Source organism: Dermacentor silvarum, chromosome 7, assembly GCF_013339745.2.
Source record: "Dermacentor silvarum isolate Dsil-2018 chromosome 7, BIME_Dsil_1.4, whole genome shotgun sequence".
Taxonomy (NCBI): domain Eukaryota; kingdom Metazoa; phylum Arthropoda; class Arachnida; order Ixodida; family Ixodidae; genus Dermacentor; species Dermacentor silvarum.
In genome coordinates, this window is record NC_051160.1 from 86,245,280 (window position 1) to 86,266,452 (window position 21,173).

Below are 21,173 nucleotides of genomic sequence, written 5' to 3' on the forward strand. Positions count from 1 at the left end.
TTTCAATGGGGGTGAAATGCGAAAACACCCGTGTACATAGATTTAGGTGCACGTTAAAGAACACCAGGTGGTACAAATTTCCAGAGTCCCCACTACGGCGTGCCTCATAATCAGATCGTGGTTTTGGCACGTAAAACTCCATAATATGTAACTTATATGTCACTATAATATAACTTATAGTATATGTCTTGTTATTTATCTCTGATGTTTCCTCCTACAATAATGCCCTAGAGGGCGCTGTAGGTATTGTATATAAATATAAATAAATAAATAAATAAATAAATAAATTTTTAACCACTACCGTAGCGGTGAGCACATGTGGCTATCGCTAAGATATTATCTTCGCGTCAAGTACGTCGGTTTTTATAAAAGACTCGTCAAAGGGTTCAGCCTAATCGCTAGAGCCCACGTGCCTTCCAGAATGTACTACGCAGTTCGTGGCGCGCATAAAGTCAGGATACAGAGTACCATGACAGCGGAGAACGGATAGAACCGGTGATAACCTTTGTCATACTTCTAATACAGAAGGTGAGGCTTGTGCTGTGCGACAAGTTTGTAACAAAGATTGGCCCGGAAAATGGTAACCGTAAACATGCGCAATGTATGCGCATGTCAATATGATAGAAATATAGGTACTATCTACCAAAATTATTTACGGACCAAGGGATCTGACAAAAAGCTGAACATCTCCGCAGCCTCAAAACGCAGCCTGGTATTCCCATTTCCATCCTCTACTAGTGTATGCGAACAACCTTGTGATGTACGGTTTTACTGGCTACTTTTAAAGGCTGGTCGAATATCTAGCGTTTTCTGAGATCCCGTGGTCCGTACACTTTTTTGTTCTACAGTACTTACGATTGTATGACACTTAGTCGCAGATCACATCTAAAAACACCTTGGTGTTTGTTAGATGATCTGCGACTAAGTGTGATATGTGTTTGTTTAACCACAAACAGTGCTGGATGGTGAGCTAGCGCCAAAATATTTCAATTAGCATCAAGTGCTACCATGTGTGATTTGCGCAATTATTTTGTTTTGCGTCGGAAAACCGTAGAACGAGTTCCAATATTAGAGTGATCGGGAAGGCCGTACAATGTCTCACTGTGCCTACCTTGCGGTAGCTATTACGATGAAAGCACGAGGTAGTTGGCGCCGATCGCCATGGCTGCGAAGTCTAACAAAGCATTCAAAATTGGCTAGTGCCATGAGGGGAGAATAAAGTTGAAACTGGCTAGCTCTCAATTTTTAGGTAACTTCTTGCTTTTAAATGAGACTGGTGAGATTATATATTACTATCTGGTTAAGTCACTGTGTTTGTGCCACAAACAAGACGAAAACGTGTGCCCGTGCTCTGCGAGGGCTTGCTCTAAGTGATGTTATGCAACGAGATGCATTTGCCAGCTGTATTAACGAGCTAGTTTAGTTGGCATAGGTATGAGCGATGTGTGGATGGAAGTGTGGCCTGATTATTTATTTGTCAGGTTATTGAGCTGCTGCGCTTGAAGACCGGGTTCAATGTGAGCAATGGTAAAATAGTATTCTACGTCGACAGCAGTTAAGTGCAGGAAACAATTTTCGTTGTGTGTCCGTTCATTTGTTTACGCTGGCGGTAATTGCTGTTGTGATTGATTTGTTTTTGTCCTCGTCACACAGCCTCTATATTCCCAGCTTTGCAAGAGCCAACGGACGAAGAAAAAATTGGTCTCGCCAATAAGATAAACTATCCAGTACGATTCCAAAGTATTACACAACTCCCCGAAGGGAGGTCGGTAGTTTTATCGGCCGTTTAATTGCGGTAAACATTGCCTTGCCAATTAAATAAGCAGGCATCATGTCCAGCGTGCAAAGAACAAGCATCAACCGAACTCACTTGCTGACTGCGAACACACGCTATCACAACGCTGACGTGAGGAAGAGCGAACGCTTCTCTGCCGCCCTCTTCAACGCGGCTCCGAAATATTAAATGACGCAAACTCCATGCACTGTGCGGATGTGAAGACAGCGCTCATTTAGCCACCAGCCACCTCTGCTCCCTTTGGCCCCGCTGGAGATTACCTCCAAATAGGATGCAGTGGGGCATAGCTTGGGTAAAGGAGAGATGCGCGCTACGCGGTGCGTTGCCACAAACTAGAAATATATTGCACGCAGCGTTTTGCGTTACGAATAGAAGCAAAACAAAGTGCCACGTCTACAGTTGTTTAACCTAAGCAGGAAAAACTGACATATTATCTAGGGTTGGGTATTAAAGGAGGCGGCGCTTTGTTTATGCGTGTAAGAGCAGTTTTCTGAATGATTACGAGTGATTCAAGAAAAAAATTCATTCTCGGCATCAGCCGTTAGTACCCACTTCATTGCATATATATATAGGAGATTCACTTCGCAACATATCCCAGTGAGTACTATGTATTTGAAACTTCCGGAAGCATCTTTTTTAAGCTTTAAAAGGGATGTTCATGAGATAACGAAATTTATCGTTGCATGAAAGTAAAACGTCAGCCGTTAACGTGGCCGGATGAAAACACTAATGAATGGCACGCACATCTGCTGAACAGCAATAAACTATCATTTATTTCATACAGCTAACAATCTGTGTAGCAGAACAAACATGTAGAAGTACATGTACAACCGCATCTACTGTAATTTCTGTGCGAGGGGAAATGCGGCTTAAGAAGAAAAAGAGCATGCACCTCAACAAGTGAGTGAGTGACTAAAGAGTATATTGAAAAACGAGGCTTAGACGATAGAAACATTTAATTGTCACTGCTTCTGGATCAAATGATTCGTTAAGGCATGCTACATTTGAAGCACAAGAGAGAGATAATGACAGTCATGCTCTTTTAGTAAGATTCGGGGTGTTCTTGGTCCATGATGAGAGAAAAAGCACATTTTTACAAAACACGCCATGATATCTTAACAAGCAAAACACAGCTCAACGTGTAACAGTTTGAAATGTTCGCTATGCATTTGTAGCAGGCAACTTGTCGTTTGCCATTTTGCATAAATTGTTTTAAGCGTGCGTCCCCTACACTCAAAACTTACTGCGTGACTACTTCAGGTACATGCCTAAAAAGAAAACATGCAGGTCATCAATATGATCGATAATGCCATCAACAGCGACCACTGCTATTTGCTGCTTAGGAAGAGAGAACTGAGTAGCGATGTGTGGGCTCCTAAGCTTGTAAAGCACTTTTCCTGTTTTAAGTACAGCATTTAAAAATTCACGCGGAAACTTCAGCCCGGTCTGGGTCATGTTCGTAATAAGGACATTTTACCAATGTCTGCATCTGACATCCATCACAAGGTTTTCTTTGCACGATTGACTCTACAGCTTCTTTAGTGGTGCTTTAGCACAGTAACCTGCAACATAGGTTACAGCTGGAAGCCTTGCTACTTTTTTTCATTATCACTATCAGTAACTGTGGCATTAAACTAGCTTAGCTTCGAGTTAGTACTAATGGAAGGGACGCTGCGCAACACTTCAGTGTCTGGCAAGTTGAGGTCTTTCTGTAGCCGATGTTTTCTCTCTGGCTCATAAATCTGTCTGATTACCACATGATAGTCGGCACCAGAGAGCTGACGGTACCGAAAAAAAAAACCTCCGCACAATCTGTCCGGAACCTGGCTAGCAAACGGTCGTATTGCATACCGAACCATTCAAGGCAGTAGATAGTGATCTCTCACAGATCATGTGTTGTGTGGCACAAAGCTGGGTGCCTTTTCTTTGTGAAATGTCCTGCGTCGTGTTTGAAACTTTCCCAATAGTCCAGCCTCGCCTCTATTTTGTGTAAAACACATAACTTGGGACGAGATTACAGGCTATAGGTCTTTGCACCTCGTCTGAGAGCCCTTGCGTGGAGTCCTAATGTTCACAGTATTCCAACATGTTAGCAGCGTGCAGAAATTCTGCGCTGTTGCAGCAGCATGCTGATTGTTGATATTTTGAAGTGCTCCCAACGTAAGAGCTTGTAATATTCGTACCGATAAATTTACATTTCGCCTCTCCATGTTAGAAGGATTGGATGCCTTCAATAAAAATGTCGGAGCAATATTCAAGGGGCCATATTCTTCTTTCTGGGGTTTTACGTGCCAGAACCAGTTCTGATTATTAAGAAGCCATTGTTCGAGCTCATGCTGCTAACATTATGTGTTGAACGTTATCATTAGAACTTTAGTTCTGAGGTATGCATTTGTTGGATCTGGTACGCACACACATCTGTTGTTGATTTACGCAAGTATTTCCGACATATGGAAATAAATGGACAGGCTCAACGGCTAAAGACAAAGGCTGCTATAGGTCAGCTGAATATTGCTAAGCTGTCTTTAGCCTTGGGGAGGGGGGGGGGTGCAAAATACCAGCACGTCGTCTTTCTGTTGATATATTTGTTGTCAGAGATGATGGCAATCATTTGAAACCCACTATTCTCATGATCAACAACAAGCATTCGCAAAAATTTGCGCAAGGCGTTTCCATCAATTGTCGCCACTTTGAAAATATTTACACGTTTGCGATTAGAAAGGAGGCTCGGAGTCACAGACACATGCTGTTTGTAAAGCGAAGCTGTTAGCGTCTGCTTGCTCGTGATCTTTCGTGGAGTGCTTGCGCAAAAAACGGCAGCTGGAAAGGGGGTTTGTGTTCTAGTTTCCCTGTAATATAATTATGTTTTATTGTAGAGATGCTATCGTGTCTGTACGTTGTGTGTAAGTCGTACTTTGCCAGTTTTCTGCAAGATTTTACTTCGAGGAGTTCAGTCACTTCAATAACGCCCTGGCGCTAGCCAGCGGGCCTACAAGAATGATGGGTGGATGGACGGATGGATGGATGGATGCTATGAGCGTCCCCTTTGAAACGGGGTGGTGGGTTGCGCCACTAAGCTCTTGTTATCATTTTGCTTAATGTCCTACCTTTATTTCTGAGAAACACACAAATACAAAGAATTCCAGGCATCAACCTTTTTAAACCATTACTGGGATCTCTGTTTCTGTACGTCTCCGTTGTTTGTGGTGTCCCTTCTTTTCTGCCACCAAACCTCCAACCGCCTCTTACTAATCTCTACAGCGGACATGTTTACTTTGCCCGTGCTATCCCTGAACCCAAGGGCTTCAAGGACATCGGAGGAGCCTAGACTTGCAGCTGGGTAGATTTCTTCACATTCCAATAAAACATGCTCCACCGTTCCTCTAGCTTTACCACAGCAAGCACACGCTGCTTCGTCCTTGGTGTACTTCGCTTTATCACTGCGCTTTATAAGGCATCCTGATCTCGTATCTTTTCGATGAATGAGAATGTACGAGGCACTGCCACCTAGCAGCCGCGTCCACTCAGACAGCTCTGAAATGGTAACTGTAAAGGGGCTCTACCTTTCAGTTCCCGCGTAACAGATTTATGTTTTCTCGCATATTCACATAACAATCTGAAGCTAATATGTCTGCAGCTTGTGTACAAGTCCTATTTTACGCATTTTTGACGCAATCTACTTTTGAACATTTATTTACTATACTAAGGCACTTGCTGCAAACTTAGCGGACGGCCTAGAAAATGAGGATGTATGCGGCACTTCGGTACACGTGCATGCGCGCTTGACGTACGTGGCTTGTAGTGGCTGTGCATGTCGAACGTCATCTAATGTCAGTTGGGGTGGTGGTATTTGTCTAACGTTCGCATCAGCTTCGCTGTACGTACATTTCCTTCTGCAGGGTGGAATGGAGGCGGATTTCTTTTTGCAGTGGTTGTAGTCATGACAGCTGCGCCTGTTATTGATCGAGTCTTGAAAGCAAAATATTCAAGAGCGAACTATATAATGACAAAATAAAGCAACATAAAAACGGGACCAGCGCTGGCTTTCAACCCACACCAACGCGGCGTCACCAACTGCCCCGTTAGGCGGTAGTCCGTCCTGTCAGCCCAATAATGGATAGATCGAAAGGGAGTTTTCGCATTTGGCAATAGAACGGCCACGGCTATTCTAACAAGAAAATCCCTCAGCAGTAGTTATTCAGCCCTTTGTCGGTCGAACCTCAGGTCGTTGATCTCCAGGAAACATTAGTCTCCGCCGCCTCACTCCACGGCTGCATGGCCGTGTCGGGCCGGCCAAGTGGCGAGGGATTTGTACCTTGATTGATAAAAGGCTTAGTCATCTCACCCACGACATCAAGCTGGCGTGCGGTAGAATCGAATCTATCATGGTTGGGATGATGCTCGGTGCACCGCAGCGAAATTATCGCAAAAACAGCGTCTTCGTCCTCAGTATCTATAGAAACCCCAGGGACTCGCGCGAGGAGTTCAGGACCATCCACCAAAAAGCGACCAACCTGGCAGGCCTTCAAGCCTTGGTCGTCGTCGGTGACCTCAACGCCACGTAAGGCCTCTAGGGTTGCGTCTACGACACTACCAAGGGGCGCAACCTGTGGCACGACGCCAACGAGGTGGACCTCAATCTGGTCACCAACAAAGCTTTTCCCACGCGCGCTGGAAGCTCCGTCACCCGGGACACGACACCCGACCTCGCCTTCGCCAAGAGCGTCGAGGACATGGGCTGGGAGAACACCGCCATGGGTTCGGCAGCGACCACTGCATTCTGCAGACTCACATCAAGGTGGCTCGGAGTAGGTTCAGGGAATTCATGTTTTCGACTGGGACCATTTTTGCAAGATTCGGGAAGAACCCTGGAGAGTGAGGGCACCCGCCAGCCCTGCCGAATGGTGCGAAGCCATCAGCAACGACGTTTTCGCGGCCACCAAGAAAGTGGAAACCGATCTCACCGCCGAGCGAATGGACAACAGCCCCGACCACCTCATCGAGGCCAAAAAACGCCCTGCTACGCCTATGGAAGGGTCAAAGGCTCAATCGCAGACTCAGAAAGAAAATCTCGGAGCTCAAGAAGGTCATCGATGACCACTGCAAAGCGCTATACCAGCAGCAGTGGGATGATCTCTGCGAATCCATCGACAGACAGATGCGAAACGGCAAGTCCTGGGGTATGCTGAAACACCTTCTCGACGAAAGCGGCTCCAAGTCAAACCAGAAGCATACGTTGGCGCGGGCCCTTCACGAAACCACCAGGTTTCGTGATGAACTCGCTTCCATTCTTATACAGAAGCCCCTACCCGTCCGGCGCGACGGGGATCTGGTGACCCAGCTTCCGAACTATCGAGGCCCTCCTCGCCCTTAGCTGGACGACAACTTCTCTGTTGCCGAGGTCAGAAAGGCGATCTTCGCACTCAACCGCAAGTCTGCGCCGGGTCCGAACAGAGTCACCGACAGAAAGTTGAGAAACCTCGATGACCGTCGATCGTCTTTCTGACCGACAGGATCAACGAGTCCTGGAAGAGCGGAGTTGTTCCTGCAGTACGGAAGACGGCACGCACCGTGGTCATTCCCAAGCCCGGTAAGGCACCGGACATACAGAACCGCAGGCCAATTTCTCTATCGTCCCGCGTCGGCAATGTCACGGAGTGCATCGTCCTCAACCGGCAGGACAAGTACCTCGAAGATAACGAGTTTTACACGCACAACATGATCGGCTTCCGCGCCGGGCTCTCGACGCAGGATGCGAAGAATTATGAAAATAATTAAGCATCAGATCGTGGACGGCCGTTCCACAGACGTCAAGACTCTGCTCGGTCTGGACCTCAAGAAGGCTTCCGAAAACGTGCTCCACACCTTCATTGTCAAGACTATTTCGGACCAGGGTCTCTGCTCCAGATTCCACAGCTACGTCATCTCTTTTCTAACGGGCAGGAAGGCCAAGCTTCGCATTGGAGACTACCGCTCTGAAGATTGTGCCCCTCGGAGGACGCGGCACTCCTCATGGCGTTGTGGTCACCCCCACACTGTTTAACATCTGTATCATTGGTCTTTCCAAGAGGTTCGCACGCATCGAGGACGTCTGTCATTACAGGTTCTTTTGTTTAATGATTCAGACGATTCTCTGAAGCGGAGCCTACGAGAACCCAATTGAGGACAGACCTGTTTGTTGGAGAACAAACACACACTTTTAATGAAACTGAAACACAAAGTAACCCATCAAATTAAACACTCAAAGAAAAACTCATAATACGAAACACATGGAGCTAGAACACTAACGATAGCAGGCAAGTTCGGGCTGGCCACGAGTGTGTGGGCGCACACCATTCTCGGTGCGGAGAAGCGGAGACTATTCAAGATGCGGCGTCGATCTCATCTCACCAAAAGTCGGTGTATTGGACTGTTGGATGGGCGACCAGAGCGTGGTAGCTCTTGCTTAGAGAGAGAAGGCAGCTGGCTTGGCGGCACGGGCAGACGGCGGGGGGATTCTCTCCAGGCGGCTGGGCATGAACTCGGGCCCGTAGCCCGATTGCTCTCGTTCTGGCCACGGGTGCAGAAGCTCGCAGGCCTCGTGCAACAGTTCACGAACGAGTGGAGTGGTGACGCCCAGGAACGGGTTGGCAGGAGGCCCCGGTCAGGTGAAGTCCTGGTGGCTCAGGTCTGGAAGCCGGCGGCCCGTCTTCAACTCCCGGTCCGGTGGCCGGCCTTTTCCTGGCGTCGCTTCCTGGAACTCTTCCCCACTTCTGCCAGCGCGCCTCGCTTTTCTGCCGCTCTGGCCGATTCGTCGTTTGCTCATTGGCTGCTTGAAGCTCCGTAGTTTTTTCTGATTGGATTGGCTTTTTTAAAGCGAAGCTTTGTACCTCTACCAGCCAAGGGTTCTGTCGTGTCCGTCGTTGTAATCAAAAAACGATCCCGACGAACCGCTAACAATTGCAGGTATAGCAGCATAGCTTACTTGAATTCAGGCATTCAGCGAACAACTAAGCACTCGTTTTCGCAAGAAAAACCACAAAAACAAGCTTCAAAGTGATGAGCCAACATGATGGATGATAAGGGCTGCGGGCAAACAACGGAAACAGGCTCGGCGCGGTCCGTAAGATTAGATTGCAGCTGTTGCAAAGCTTATGCAGCTGCTTGAAAGAGGGTTGACGTCATTCGAAACCCTTCCAGCCTAGTAACTGCTTCGGTTCATTTTCTAGACTACCCCACTATGGGGTAGTCTTGTTGTGTATATCACACGGATCATAAAGCAGTAGTGAACATTGTGAACAAGTAAATAATAATAAAGGCCGTGGTTAAAGTTACGTTGTAGTGTGTGAAATATCAAGTGCGCCGCAGTCACCGTGAGGGTGGCATAAAAAACCACCTTCACAGGGTGGATTGGCGGGCAATTTTTTTTTAATATGAAGCATTTCTTGGCGACCATTTGCTACTTTGACAGTATCTATCTATCTATCTATCTAGCCGCCTACTTCTTTGTGCTCTCATGGTAGTTTCGTTAACTTGGTAGGTACCAAAATTGGCATAATATTACAAGATTATATTACGAACCTAAATGATATGTCACGACATGAATATCATGACATGCGTATCATGTAGCTCATGAAACAGCCACCTACGTCTTGGTGCTCTCATGGTCGTTTCGTTAACTTGGTAGGTACCATAATTGGCATAATATGACAGCAATGCATGACAAACATGAATGATAGGTCATGACATGCGTGTCATGTAGGTCATGACAATGACCCAGCGAAAAAGATTAACACTCAAAACCCACTGAAACGTGTTCGGACGTGGGTACTAAGTGAAGGAAACACTAAAGGATGCTGGTAGAAATCATAGTCATGAGCATCACTCAGCAAAAATGACAATGACTCAGCGAAAAAATATTAACACTCAAAAAGCACTGAAATGGGTTCGGACGTGGGTACAAGGTGAAGGAAAACGTAAAAGATGGTGGTAGAAGTCATAGCCATAAGCATGACTCAGCGGAAATGAGAATGACTCAGCGAAAAAGATTAACACTATAAAATCAATGCAATGAGTTCGGATGTGGTACTAAGTGAAGGAAAAGGTTCATGGTCGAAGTCATAGTCATAAGCGTGACTAAGGCTTTCGCCTTAAGGTCCCTTAGGTGTAGCTAAAGGGACTCCTGAGGACTCATGAAATGAATGTCATGACATGCGTGTCATGTAGGTCATGAAAGAGCCGCCTACGTCTTGGTGCTCTCATGGTTGTTTCGTTTACTTGGTATTCTTGGCACACTGCTTCGCATAACATTGATTCCCACAGGGCTTGGGATCTGCCAGCTTTTTTCTTTTAGCTCCTTTTCATGCGCCACGTGTTCACGTGCCAGACGCTCTTGGACGTTGTCTTTTTCCATCCAGCACGGAATTCGCTTCGGCGCACGCATTACTTGTCGTCTGCTTCTTTCCAACCACTGCACCGTGTCGCGCACTCCTTGTCGTCTGCTGCTTGTCTAATCCACCGCACCATGTCGCGCACTCCACAGACCACAACGTCAAGCACATCATCTACGCCCATGACATCATCCTCTGGGGCTCCGGTGGCTGCGAGAGCAAAGTCGAAAAAGCCATGCAGGTGCGATCTACGTGGTCGAGGAGCATCCCCGCCCCACCGCACTTCGACTTTTCCCCGCCAAGTCAGAGCTTCAGCTTTGAAGAAAAGAGAGGGAAGGGAGACCCAAAGATTGGAAGCCAGTCTCCGAAAGCAGCATCAATCTTCGCACTTGTGACGGAGGGTTGGTACCCAGGCTCGACGTCATTCGGTTCCTGGACATGTTTGTTGAGTTGAACGGCAGGAACAGAACGGCTCGCCGCAAGATCATCGCAAAGACGGACAACAGTTGCCGCCTCGTTCGCCGAATCACAAACAGACACCGAGACGTGAAGGAAGCCAATCTCCTCAGGCTGATCAACGCCTCCGTAGTAAGAGACTTCACGTACACGATGCAAAACTGGCTCAGAGTGAAGCGAGATAAGCTCAACGCTATCGTCCACAAAGTATTCGAAACGGCTCTCGGGCTACCGACCAGAACTTACACCGAGGATCTTCTCAAGCTGGGGATACACAACACCGCTGAGGAGATTGTTCAAGCCCAAGAACGCGCGCAACTGGCTCGCCTGACCACCACAGCGGCAGGTGAACGCATCCCGGAAGAGCTCGGTTACTCCATGTGGGATCCTCGAGGGTCAGTAGCCCAATCGCTAGGTGCATTCGAGAGAAGTTCGAAGCGGCTCTCATGCCCTGAAACGTCCATCCCGTGCACAACGAGGGCAGACGCAAGGCCAGAGCAGTAGCGATCTTCAAACAGATTAAGCAACAAGATATCAGAGCAAGCTTCGTCAACTCCGCAGAGTAAAGCGATGGGAAGACCCTTGCTTTCGTCGTGGACAGTCAGCACGATTCTCAATAGCGCTTCGACTCGCACTTCACACCCCGAAGTCGCTGAGCAAGCCACCATCGCCCTCGCCCTGCTAGAGGGTCGTGTGTACGAGCTCTATAGCGATTCCAAAACGGCCGTTATGGCTTTTCAGAAGGGTCGCATCGGCGAGCAAGCTGATATTCTTAGCGTCTCGAGTCCAGATGCCCTCACGCATCATTTGATTCACTTGTTTCCCGAGGGTCGGTCGAGGGTGCTCCCCCGAACCTCAATGAGTCTGCTAACGAGGCTGCACGCGACCTCACCGACCGCGCTTCCTCTGCAAGGAGCGCCGACTCTCCTCCCCCCTACGGCCACAGGGACGCTCCCGCTATTGCAACAAGGTATTACATGTAACGAGGTATAACTTGTCCAGCCCCTCAACCCTAGTTGAATAGCGCACAAGTCGTTTGTCTTAGACTCTTACAGACCGGCACATAGCCGTGTCTGGCCGTTCTACACGAAGTTTACCCCGACGTATATCGCCACGACGCCAGCCCGTCCAGCGGGAAGACCTTCACTCTAACACACATGCTCTAGGAGTGCGGGTTTAGATACCTCAATTTGAACAAAGAGGAGTGGGACTCGCTACTGCGTAGCTTCGCTGTAGACAAGCAAATCCTGGCTGTCCGGCGTGGGCTAACCCTGCTGGTCCCTACGTGTGACTAGCAGGGTGCGCGACGAGTTCGCGTCCTCGCGGCACCTCCAATAATGTTATTTAACACACTCACATGTCTATATATCGTAGTTGTCTAGTTAGCGCTGAAAAAAAATCGATTAGTATGTACCAACTAGCCTATTCCTAGATTCTTCTAAAACCGAAGTATGAATGAATGTGGATTTCACCCATCATTAAATTTACTACGGTTTATTGTTTTTTTATTCTGGTAGCCACCTTCGCACTATATGACAGAAAACATGAGATTTGTTGCTCTGTGGATGGGCTCACTTGGTGAGGTGCGCAAATGGGTCTGATAGTTTCAGGGTGAGGCAAGTTTACCCTCAATTAACCTCTAAGGAATCAGTGCGCATGCTGCTGAACGGTATAGAAGAGACTTGCAAACACGAGCTTGTTTAGGACTTCAACTTGGGATCTTAAGATTTTTACTTCCAAGGGACATCATTTTTGTTGACGTTGGTGACACTACCAGAAAATTTTTTTTTTTGCATCTGCTGAGCCCACTGGAAATTGTTGGTCGAATGATGACTGTGTAGACACTCAACGTGCAAAATGAAGCCACTTAGTTGCCGCAATTCCTGAAGGTGTGGAGGCACACTGACACCATCAAGTTCTACAGGGAGCGCTTACCAAAATATACTTCAACACTCTTGCTGGATGAAACTATCATAAATGAACGCACAGATTCAGCCCTATGAACAAACAAATCCAGGAAATAAATGTTGGAGCTCATGTTTATTGATCACAGACCAAATCTGTGACGTATTAAAGTTTGGCAGAGCAAGAAGTAAATGCGCAAAAAATAACGGCGGTACTCATTTCACAGTGATGGTTGACGGTGATGTAATTAGCTTGAGAGCATTGTACCAAAACACCTTATTTCTGAAGTCTCGGTTTTTACGGTCGTTATAGAGTTCCTTTGCACCGGTGTATGCGACATACTTCAGTTTCTTTCCGTTTTTCACTGGAATACACTTGCCAAGTTTGCACATGGGCATGGTGACATAAAGAAGACTATGACGCCGACACCGTGACAGCGATGGTTCGACGTTGGTGGAACGACTAAGGCAGTATGATGAAAATGGCATAACGATTTTCAAACGATCACGATTGTATACCGATGACATCGTGACGATGATAATATGAAGACAACGATACGACAACGAGCTGCGAGGGCGATGGCCCGGCAAAGCCGCATGACAACGAAAGTTTCACAACAGATGCGTTATAACAACTGTCTGACGACGACTTAATTATGGCGATGGCCCAACAACGGCAACATAATCAAGATAGAATGATGACAGCGTGATTGTGTCAGAAATCTGAAAAACAAGTGACGTTGACGAATTGACGAAGGCGGCATAACAACGATGGCATGAGGAGGGTAGAATGCCGTTACTGAAGTAATGGTGACGGTATAATGACAATGTGACTACGACCACAGAGGCAGAATGGTATGATGACGACTTTGGAATGACGACGGCCTGAAGAGGACAGCAAGACGAGAGTCGGATGTCGAAGGTAAAATTCTGACGATGCAACGACCGTGACGGCATCACGACGACGCTTTGACAACGGTGGGATTATGACAAGTGTGTGACGGCAATAGCGAGACGACGACTTTATCACGAAGCCTGTGCGACGACGGCGTGATGACAGCGGCATAACGAGAGTTGGATGACGAAGCTATAGAGTGACGACCATGTCAGGACCGCGACTGAGTCGCGGCAACTGTATGTCAACGGGTGCAAGACAGCGATTGTCTAACGGCGATGAAATGACTACAAAGGCAGCACAATGGCAACATAATTATAAATGAATGACAAAAACATCAATACGATGCAATAACGAGGAAGAATTGATGTCGATAGAACAACAAAGGCGGTATGACGACGATAGCATAACGGCAATGGCACGATGTTATTGAAACGATAACGATGCCAAAACAACAGCGTGATGATCACGGCATGACGAGAATAGTATGACGACTGTTTTATGACGTTAATGTGACGCTCACAGCGCAGTGAGAGTCGTATGACTAAGTTAGAATGAAAATGACGGAATGTCCGCGATGACACTATTATGGCGGTAAGACAACCATTGCATGACGATGACAGTATGACGACGACACAGTGACTATAGTATGAGGACACGGGGATTACGACGAGCGTATGATGACAATTGCGAGACGATAACTGTACAAGACGCCTGTATGACGACGATGTCATGACGACCACTACCTGACAAGTGTCGGATGCCAGAACGGTAGTGATGGCAATGCAACGACCGCGACGGCATCCCGACGTTGGTGGGACAAAGAACGCATTACGACTGTGTGACGGCAATGGCGCGACGACGATGACCTAACGACGACGGTGTGGTGTGATGCGGTGTATAGATTCTTTAATGGCGACGATGCAACGACCACAACGGCACAACGACCCCGAGCAGATGCCTACTTGCCCAAGCAATCATCAGCTCGTGCCACTGCATCGGCATAGAATGCGTGACACCGACGGCATGACGAGAGCCAGATAACAAAGCTGGAATGACGGCGATGGAATGAACATGACGGCATCATGATCCCGAGCGCATACCTAGCGGTCCAAGTTGGTAGACAATACGGGAACTGGGTCGGCATAAAAAGATAGATAGATAGATAGATAGATAGATAGATAGATAGATAGATAGATAGATAGATAGATAGATAGATAGATAGATAGGCTCAAAACATCCGAAGTTGGCAAGTCATGCTGATCGCATTCAGAATCAGAATGGTTGTTAAGGTCCAACTCCAGGAAACAAGGATGACATCGGTTAGAAATGACTCATTTAAGATAAAAATCTGTTGTCACGTTTTTCCTTGTTTTTGTGCTCCTTACGACGTTTGTGCTCGTAAAAATACTGAAAATGAACACAAACAAATAGGTTTCTTTAGGTGCAAACAAAGATGTTCTAAAGTTTCCAAGTGCAGAACATAGCAGCTCTGCAAATGTACATGAACGAAACATCCATCAAATGTTGTACCTGGGAATTTGTCCCTTCACTCGTGGCTAAAGTTGACGTAGAGGTATTGACCTCTGATTTCATTGTTCCGCATCCTACCACGAGGTAGTCCATAACCTCCACGAGGGTCAAAACGGAGCACATTAGCTTAAGAAGTACGCTTAATGAAGAAAATTGCCTAGGGCAAATAGTCCTTATCCGACTGCGTTCCCAATTGAGGTCTAGCACAGTTTTTTCAGTGTATTACGCATTTGTGATTTCAAATATGAAATATGATGTGGTGCTTAAGAGAAACACAGGCGATACACTGACTTTCTTGGGACAAGTAATTGAATCAAGTCCTCAGATTTTCCTTGCCGCTCTTACATTACTGGTGTAAGAGAGCGGCTCATAAATATTGTCATGCTCACTCTATCTTGGACACTTGCCTCTAACTTAGCAACCTTGTTTCTATGGTAATAATCAATCAGTACAGTTGACCAAATATCAAGTTTATTTTTACTAAGTACCAAAACTACCAGACTTTCCACTTAACAAGTGTCTCTTACATGAATATTGCATAAATTATGTTGAATTTATTTTTCATGTTCCTTGTATTTCTTTGCGGAACCCCTTGACAGAACCTAAATTATGTACCGTAGGGTCAATGTTGACTTCTGGTTACGCCATGAGTACGTGAACGCCAATGTTATGTGCAAACCACGATTTCTTGATGCTTACTGATATGCTGGGTGCTCCTTTTCTGCGGTAGTGGTGGATTGCAAACAGCGACTCACGAACTGTGCATCTGTACAAACCGGAGATCCGGCGATAGCCGAGCAGGTGGCCATTGCCTTGGCGATGCTTGATGACAGCGGCGACGTCATCTACAGTGACTCACGGTTGGCCATTAGGGCATTTCAATGTGGAGTGATCTCAGAACAGGCCTTTGGGCTGCTTCGTAAGGCAGGTCCGGATAGAATCAAGCATCACTTGCTTACTTGGTTCCCAGCCCACGTTGGGCACATGGTGGGCGTCCCCACGAACCTCAATGAGACGGCCCACGCTGCCGCGCGCGCACTGACTGACCGCGCTGGCGCTGTAACGGCCGAGGAGAGAGTTACGGATGGTAGGGACGCGCCCGCCACTTATAATGAACTTATTAAACACTTCTATCTTTCGCGGCGACAATACCCTCCTCCTCACCCCAAACTCACCAGGCCTCAGGCACTGACATTCAGACTTTTGCAGACAGAGACCTATCCCAATCTGTTCACGTTACATGCGATATATCCGGAGATTCACACTGATGATGCGTGCCCTACTTGCGGGAATAGATCAACACTTTCGCACATGCTCTGGAGATGTATCTTCATAGCAAGCCCTGACCTCAGCTCAGCTAGGTGGGAGGCGGCTCTCCGCAGCCCACTCCTGGCTGAGCAACGTTGGGCTGACCAGCAGGCCCACGATGCGGCCGGCAGGCTAGGCCTGTCGGTCCCGACGTGGGAGCGACCCGCGACGTGCTAATACGCGTTCTGCAGGACTGACACAATAAAAGTTATTCAATCAATCAATACTGATATGCTTCCCTGTGGCCTGTTGTATCGCATCTGCCCACCGTGCACTGACGACGCTGTTTTCTGTTGCCTTCCACTTTAGCCAGCACTATACTTTGAACAGAAAGCCGGTATGACATTAATAAAACAGGCAAGTTTTTGTTTCAGAGCCATTGCTATCAGAGAATACTCGTGCCTAACCTCACTTATGATTTAATCAATAGTTCATTAGGTAGCCTATTCAATTGTCAAGACTCTACGCCTGCACCGGAGCTCAAAGCGATTACATAGTTTCGTTTTTATATATTCTCAAGCTCCGTTATTCGCACCAATACATCACCACAGGAAATCTTACAGCGCAAACAAAACGCACTTTTGCTTCATACACGCAACTTTCCCATTCGTAAACATTGCAAATCAATCACATACTATCTTTCCTTGCACCTTTCTTCTTGCACGTTCTACAAAACCTATAAGTTCTCTGTTCATCTGAATGAACTGTTACTCACCTGTAGTCATACGTTTAGCGTTATTTCTGTTTAGGACACACCAGTACTTTCGCGTTCTCATTTCACCTTAGAAATGGAGATGTTTAGGTGTTTTATACTTCCTGCCACTGAAGTAGTGTCCTCTGCCTACTGGGGGTAGGTTAGCTTTGCTCATCCACATTGACTTTTATAGCCTAATTTTAATTGAGACTTTCTGAGTACATAATCGGTGCATAAATGTAAATAAATCTATAGAGAAAACGAAACCTTTTCTGGCCACTTTTGCGCCTTGTCCAAGCTTGTTACCAAAATGCGGCTTGACAAGTGCGTTTTGTTCTATGAAAACGTTTAAAGGTCTAATTATAAAGGTGCTCCACAGTTCGCATTAAAATATAATCAGAACATGTAGCGACCAATCCAGTGATATAGATCGCTGTCATCTATCAAACAAAAATAAAAAGATTATGGTATACAACATTGGTTCTTATCATCTACCTAGTGTTCCCGATGTGGTGCCTGGTACCACGCACTTTCCGGTACCATCTGTGTTTCCATCACCATCTGTCTTTCTAACTCTTGCTCTAACCTTTCCGGCATTATTTTGATTAGTAGATCCCTTATTTGAGGGACTGACGAAATTGTTCTATGTTGGAACATTGGTTTCCATCTTCATTTTTTGAAATGGAAGAAGAATAAACATATTTCTACCTATTGGCAATTGTGATGTCTCTGAACGTTGTTTATTTCATTGAGTTGTAACGTTTTTTTTTTTTTATTCTGGCGCAGATGCGGTAAAGATTTCAAGGCAGATGCTGTTTCGACAAGTAGTTTTTTTTATGCCGGTAGCCGCTGTAAAAGCCATGAAACGTCCTATTAAACTATTGGTTGTAGCTCCACTTTTATATGTACACCCCCCGAGACTCTTCCTTCATTTAATTTTATTTCAAATAATTGTATGTGTATTTCTTCCGTCTGTTTTTTTTTTCTTCAATGAGCGTCAGATGCACTATTGCTGCGTGTTCATGACAACAATATTTTAGGTCGAAAAACATCTGTTATTGCTGAATAAATCTCCTGTTCTAATTTTCTAATTCCTTTTGACGATATATTGACAGCGAGTACTTAAGTACTCTTTCTTGAAATTCATGTCTGTTGTCGAAACTTTTCAGTGTTCTTATGTAAGCTGTGTTACCCTTCGCTTTGACCAACCTACTTTCTTGTGCTATGCTAACGGCTTCTTCTGTAAGTCACGGAGTTTTTTCTCTCTTTTATATTCTAGGAATGCATTTTACGGCTTCTTCAGTACGAAGCCGGTTGTTGGCATCCCCATTCTCTTTAGAAAGCACATACTCCAAGTCGTAGCTAGCAGGTGTATGTTTTTCCTTTTTCGTGGTCTAATATATGAAGTGCGATTAAAGCACTAAGTGGAACCACAGTACATTTATTGGGTGTGTATGATGGCGCTGAATGTCTGACTAGCTTAATTGTGAAAATTCATTCTTTGTGGAGACGCCTGGCACTGTTCCCAGATTCAATTCATATATTGCAAATTGTGCAGTAATGTAATTAAATAATAATGTAATTAGTGAATTTTATTAGGCAAATACGTATTTTTATTTCTCGTGCGAGTAATCTTTGCCTGTCTGAGTAATCCAGCTCAAGGACTAATATTATCTTCAAAGTGGGATTTTTGCAAATTCAGGAAAACATAAAATACATCACCCTGTAATGTTCCTATCGATGATCCACTTAACATGTGTCTCATTGTAGGTACGATAATCTTAAATGTCTGCAGAAATGTGGCATGATTGGCCCTTGCATGGAGTTGACGAGCCTCCATAATCTCGCTGAGTTTTTGCGCATGAATATCAATATGAGTGAAAAAATATCTGCACTTTACCTTGATTATCTTGGGAACGGCATCCATGTTGATAATCTGAAAAATTATCGTTTAGCCTAGTATAGAGACGGCGAAGTACTATTCTTTATCAGTGCTTGAATAACATTTGAACTTCTAAGGCTTATCTATCTAACCTGTTCGCCTTTTTTGTTTGATAGATAGACTTCGAATAACTGCAAAATTGGTTATTACCCACTTTGACATTGATCAAATTGCTAGAAAGTTTCTGCATGCACATAATAACATTAGAGTAAAACATAGCAGATGAGGTGAATTCAAAGCCGTCAATTACAGGCATAACACCACACCATAGAAATCACAAAAAGAACACCAACAAAAATTTTAAATGTTTTGTGGCGTTCACCCGAGAATGTCAAATACCACAAAAACGGCATGCATAAAAGCGTATAAATTTCTATTGTTTGGACGGACTTTGCCTATTGCCATTCTCGTAATGTTCGTACACACTTAACATTTTTTTACCATCACCAAACTGCAAAGGCTGGGGCCATCACGCCGGCGATCACCATATACCATGTTTGAATGGACTTCAGCTTTTCTTATTATTATAGACGTTACAATTACCACACCCGTCACACCCGTAGTCTAAAGGCACGTCAACATGGTAGCATCACATGCAGTGTACTGAACAAATCATCGTTCTTCCTAGAATTTTCTTCACGGGCATCGCGGTATTATAAATGGTACCTGCGGATTCCTAATGATTTACCAGAACTTAATTGGCATTAATGCTAAGTAGGGTATGATAGATATGCTTACCAGGAAAGCAGTTCTCGTTGCCGCATGGTAATGTTCTTAGTAAAGTGCTGAAATATCCATTCATTGATTTTAAATTACAACCCCCGGCGATATCATAATGTTTCTCTCATATCCCAAATACGAACACTGCTCTTCAAAGCAAAGCACAATGGCCTTCTCGATTTGCTTTCTATAGTTAAGCTATTAGATGCGTATCAGCTTATGGCGGGGGCTTTGTCCGTCCCTCCTTCCGTCCCGCGGCGTCCCACAGCCCCACAGCGCATGCGCGTCCCCTCCCCCTCTCTCTCCTCTCCTACGCTCCCCCCTTTCTCTCCTCTAGGAATCCTCTACTCTATGGAGCTGCGCGCACGACAGGTGGTGCGACAGCTGCATACTCCGCTGGGGGCGCCACGGTAGTACCGCGGTGTGAAAATGACGGAGCGCGCGCGCCTCATTCTCTCCCTGTGCAGCGCCTCGATGAGCGCTCGGGCCGCTGCCGCGAAACAGGAGCGGCGACGAGGCGATCCTGAACTTCGGGCTCGCGAAGCCGAAAGGAAACGTGAACGGCGGCAAGCGGACCCTGAACTCCGGACTCGGGAAGCCGAATCGAAACGTCAACGTCGAGCGGTGGATCCCGAGGCGGTGCGGCAACGCGAAGCCGTATCACAACGCAAACGTCGAACGGCGGGTCAAGCTAACCATCTCCCAGCTGTTTCGCATCCATACATGGTTCCCTTTAGCGGGAGATGGAGTAATTTTTTATGTCAACTCTCTTTTCGTTCAAGTTCCGCAACCATTTCCGAATTCGTGTTTATATCTATGTCTATATTCTAACTGACCTTTAATTTTAGCCAATTTGGAATAACGCTCGTAAAATCTGTCCTGAATCAAGCGTGGTTCCGGATTTTTTTAACATCAAAGCAAGTAATTCCTGAATATATTTACTGTCCAATACACTCAAGGAACACGGTGAGTTACCCCCGTATTCAGAACTGCAACTTCGCTTCAAGTCCGTGCTTGACTTAAGTGACGCCTATTGTGAACGTGCCGAAACAAACGCAATGAGTGTCCATGGCATGTTCACGCCAGGCGTCCTTTAAATCAAGTCAAGCATGGGCTTCAAGTTAAGTAGCATTTCTGAATACGGCGGTTAATCAACCAATGATAATGAGAAAGCATTAAATGTCGCATGAGCCAGAAAAATTGCAGACGGCGCTAAAAGTAAGAACATGTCAAAACAGCTGGGATTGACGTCAGACTCCTCAGGGACGTTCTTGTAAACGAAGTAAATTAATGGCTTTGAATAGAAAATGTGCTAAATTTCGGCCTGCGTGGCAATCGAACGCGGACCTCTGGGCTGGGATACAACTGCGCTTCCACGAAGCCACGGCGGCTTTTTTTTTATTAGCCGACCCCATGGAGGCTCCACGGTTCTCGTTAAAGGTGCGCCTAGTGCGCGCGTCATTGCACACGTCACGTCTCAGCCGCTAACTAAAGTTGTGGTCTAGTGTGTGCGTCATTGGGCACGTGATGTTGCAGCTAATGGGGAGGAGGTGGGGC